Raw genomic sequence first — 5,000 nt, 5'->3', positions numbered from 1 at the left:
TCATGTTTTGTGTTATATAGTTATCAATAAACAAGCAGAAACACTGCAATGGTGTTTTATTGTTTGTGCTATGGCGCCATCTTTTGGACTAGTTCGCTCACTGCAGGTTGAAAATGTACTTCCTGTAAAGAGTTCCTGTATAGAGTTTATGCTCGAAATGATTCTTCTTTTATCACCCCAAGCAACGTTTGTAAGTTTTACTATTTAACTGAAACAATTCTTACTTACTTAACCGTCCCATGCGTGATGACTGTAGGAGTGTTTTCATGCATATTTGGACGTGCCATCGTGATGTAATCAAGCTGGCGTCGTTAGCATTAGCTAATATGCTAACACGTCTACCAGTGTCTGTGTTAGTATTATTAACCTATAATGGCATTCTTTTTGTCTTGTTTCAGTTTCACAAATTCCTCAGTAAACTCCCCGAGACGTCACCGTGGAGTTAATTGAGTCTTTAAGCCGATTTGAGAGCGAGCTTCCGCAGCTAGTGGATCCATAACATAACTTCTATTTTGTTTGATCAGCCGACACCCTTTGGAAACAATTAAGGTATGTGAATAAACATTTATAAAATATTTATGTGCAAATATCACATTTCACAATGTATATATCTGCGTCTTATAGTACCGGTGCATTTATTTCGCCTAAAATTTAATGGGTGCGGCTTATATAAGGGTGTGCTCTAGAGTAAAAAACGGCAGTGTGTTTCAACCTTTTTTGAGCCACACATTTTTTCAATTGAAAAAAAAATCTAAGGGCACACCACCAGCAGAAAATGTTAAAAACTAAACTTAATAGCCTAAATTGACAATATAAAGTCCAACTAGGGCTGGGCGATATATTGATATACTCGATATATCGCGGGTTTGTCTCATGGACAAAGATAAGACCTTCTGGAGGAATGTTCTGTGGTCAGATGAAACAAAAATTGAGCTGTTTGGCCACAGTACCCAGCAATATGTTTGGAGGAGAAAAGGTGAGGCCTTTAATCCCAGGAACACCATTCCTACCGTCAAGCATGGTGGTGGTAGTATTATGCTCTGGGCCTGTTTTGCTGCCAATGGAACTGGTGCTTTACAGAGAGTAAATGGGACAATGAAAAAGGAGGATTACCTCTAAATTCTTCAGGACAACCTAAAATCATCAGCCCAGAAGAGGGCTGGGCGATATATCGAATATACTTGATATATCGCGGGTTTGTCTCTGTGCGATATAGAAAATGACTATATCGGGATATTCGAGTATACGTTCTCACGCAGTTGCTTTTAGCTGCGGGCATTACACTACAGGCTCTTCCCACTCCTTCTTGTCTCTCCTTCTCACAGAGACTTAAAACAAGCGCACCTTCTTCCATACGTCACGTGTGCAACGTCACACGCTCCCGCGGAGCAGACAGGTAGCGACATGGTAATGTTAGCTGTGATGCTAACAGTGCGGTGCGAGTGGTAATACGAGAGAGAGAAGGTGTGAATCTGGTAACAAATGAAGGAAGAATGAATTCCCAAGAAAAACAGCAGGGGGTCCATCGTCTGGCGGTGGTTTGGCTTCAAGCGTTGAACAATTATGCGGCAAAAGCGTTACTACCAAAAGTAGCATTACTGCAAATTTGTAGCATCATTTGAAAAGTCACCCGCTAGAGAATAAGAAGTGCTTGAAACTCCGCATGTCAACATCTCCGGCCGGTGCCACACCCACAAAATGCCGAAGCAACTATTTCCTCATCAACACCGTATGAAAAAAATAGTCAACAGAAGGAGATAACGTCTGCAGGAACCTACCACATAGTGAAGGACATACACTATTTGATTGCCTATTATGCAGCTCATTTTTATTTGATACTTATTGAAATATCTTGTGTGACATCATGCACAAAAGTGCACTTTATTTGTTTTAAACTATTGTAGTTGCGTTCTGTACAAAAAGTGCACTTTAATTTTAAGTGTTGTTTTGATATGTCATCTTAGTGACATCATGCACAAGTGTTTTAAAATGTCTCTGACAATTTTGCACTTTTTGTTTTGGAAATGACATGAATGTTTGTGCCACTGCTTAATAACTGTTTAATAAATACAGTTTTGGTAAAATGACTTACCGTATTTTTCGGATTATAAATCGCAGTTTTTTTCATAGTTTGGCCGTGGGTGCGACATATACTCCGGAGCGACTTATGTGTGAAATTATTAACACATTACCGTAAAATATCAAATAATATTATTTATCTAATTCACGGAAGAGACGGAGCAAAATGTCAGCAATCGTCACTAACACGTCAACCAATAAGAATTCGGCGGGGGAGAGTCATGGCAGAAGTGCATTGTGGGTCATGGGATGCTAACTGCTATATGCTATATGCTACTGCCGTAGCTATTAAGATGGATCACATCAACATTGGCGGTAACTTATAAAAACTGAGAAGGACTGAACTAAAATGGCACCGAAAAGGAAATCATATACTACAGATTACAAGCTGGACGTAGTGAAATATGCAGCAGAGAACGGCAATCGAGCAGCAGAAAGAAAGGACATATCAGAGGCGACACCGGGGAGGAAGATTTCATCGGATTTAGCGATTAGGAGTGACAGATTGTTTGGTAAACGTATAGCATGTTACGTTGTAATATGTTACGTTAACATACCAGGCACGTTCTCAGTTGGTTATTTATGCCTCATATAACGTACACTTATTCAGCCTGTTGTTCACTATTCTTTATTTATTTTAAAGGCCTACTGAAATGCGATTTTCTTATTTAAACGGGGATAGCAGGTCCATTCTATGTGTCATACTTGATCATTTTGCGATATTGCCATATTTTTGCTGAAAGGATTTAGTAGAGAACATCGACGATAAAGTTCGCAACTTTTGGTCGCTGATAAAAAAGCCTTGCCTGTACCGGAAGTAGCAGACGAGTAGCGTGACGTCACAGGTTGTGGAGCTCCTCACATCCGCACATTGTTTACAATCATGGCCACCAGCAGCGAGAGCGATTCGGACCGAGAAAGCGACGATTTCCCCATTAATTTGAGAGAGGATGAAAGATTCGTGGATGAGGAAAGTGAGAGTGAAGGACTAGAGGGCAGTGGGAGCGATTCATTCTCTTGTCTCAAAGTAGACTTACGAAGCAATTAGCTACCTGCCGCCACCTTATGATAAGGAAATGTATTACATGGTTATTCTGCTGATTTCCAGACAGCACAGACACTCAACGGCACATTATTTGCGGATTATAATTATTGGTTTGCAAAAAATATTTTTCGACCAATTAGGTGAAATTGCACAATTTCCCACGGCACACCAAACAATATCTCACGGCACACTAGTGTGCCGCGGCACAGTGGTTGAAAAACACTGAAATACGGTATGCATGATTGCTTAGTTGGCTATTTGCAGTGTGGTCGATTTTTAGGAAAGATACTTCACACAAAGACACGCACACAACTTGCCGAACCCCCGTAATGCTCCTATTAGCAGCTTCAGTTAAAATGGCATTTCATCAGGAAGCTGACAAGTGAATTATCTCTCCCATTTCTCCCCTCTCTCTCTTTCTCTCTCTCCCCCTCTACCCGTCTGCCTCGGTCTCCCACTCTCCCCGCGGCTCAGTGACAGTAGCCTTAGGCCTGAGATAAAGAGGAGGCGCGCGACGCTTGGCGCTCTCACACACACTCGGTAGAACTGAAGTGACATCCTGTCAAAACAATAGTTTACTACAACAGGAACTTGTGTGTTCTGTCACGCCGAGGCTCGACTTCGACTTTGGGATGTGCGGAAAAATCGCTTATCAAATCGATTATTGGCGCGGGGGCGTGAGCAGACGTTCGCACACACGGTAGCTGTATGGTTGGATGCTCAGAGTTTATTCGCAGGTAAAATAAACTCAGGACGGTTTAGGGCGGTGGAGAGAAATTGCAAAAGTAGACAAATCTCCTCCGGAGATGGCAGTTGCACAACTTTGTATACATAAAATAAAGTTATTTCCTTGCAAATATGGCTCAAGGCTTTATTGAAAAAATATTTGACACATTTCTGCCCTAAATTCAGTTTTATAGTGCATTATTTAATATTATGTTGTGGCCATTCATACAAATATAGTGGAACCTCGATTTACAACTAACTGTAAATTCCAGACTATAAGCCGCTACACTTTGAGTCCTGCGGGCTTATAAAACGGTGCGGCTAATTTATGGATTTCTCTTCGCTGACGGCCATAATGCTAAAAGTGCTTTCAAAAAAACTTGTATCCGGAAAATACGGTATTTGGTTCTTGAAAAAGTTTTGTAAATCAAAAAGTAAAACAACAACAACAATGACAAGCTAAACTGTCCTGTTTGCGCTGCTCTGCCAACATGCATAGGCGCCGATCCCGTGGGTGCTTCGGGGCCCAAGTACTTGAGCACCCACGTGGGATTGATGGCAACTTTGAATCTTTAGAATCATTTTTGAAAAATCAATCTTGTTGTAGGTAATTTTGTGGCGAGTTTGGTCCATTTTTACAAAATAATAAAGCCACAAATCATATGGGATATTAACTTCGCTGAACTTCTATTTTTTTTTTTTAGTACACACACACCGAGCACCCACTGGCAGAAATGTAGATCGGCGCCTATGCACACGCGCATACACACAGTCACTTTGGTGCCCACAAACGATCAGAAATCACAAAAATCCTTAACTTTAACAACCATATTACTACAATAATACAAATTAGACACCACAGTCTCCTTAGACGCAGAACACTGACTTTTAACCGATGCCAGTACCAAATCGGTACTTTAAAAACGATGCCCAAACGGGCACTTAAAAAATTTAAAACATGTACATTTTTATTTTTGTGTAATTTTGTGACGTTCACGTTGAACATACGAGTAAATTTAAATACTTTAGTGATATCAATGAAATGATACATTCAAAAAGAATAAAATAAAATAAATGGATAATTATTGCAGCAATACAGAACATAAAGAACGAGCAAAAATGACGAGTTGTAATGTTCGATGCTCAAAAT

At 40.4% G+C, this 5,000-nt stretch overlaps 1 long non-coding RNA gene across 1 annotated transcript in view; it reads left to right on the top strand.

Moving 5' to 3' along the window:
- The first annotated feature begins 114 nt into the window (after positions 1 to 114).
- LOC133623618 (uncharacterized) overlaps positions 115 to 5,000 on the top strand; it is a 7,203-nt gene continuing 2,317 nt past the window's right edge. The window contains exons 1-2 of the long non-coding RNA XR_009817914.2: positions 115 to 190; positions 399 to 549. This is a non-coding gene — a long non-coding RNA (uncharacterized lncRNA). The remainder of the gene's footprint in view (positions 191 to 398; positions 550 to 5,000) is intronic.

Source organism: Nerophis lumbriciformis, linkage group LG26 (genome assembly GCF_033978685.3).
Source record: "Nerophis lumbriciformis linkage group LG26, RoL_Nlum_v2.1, whole genome shotgun sequence".
Taxonomy (NCBI): Eukaryota; Metazoa; Chordata; class Actinopteri; order Syngnathiformes; family Syngnathidae; genus Nerophis; species Nerophis lumbriciformis.
This window is presented reverse-complemented; position numbering and strand designations above follow the sequence as displayed.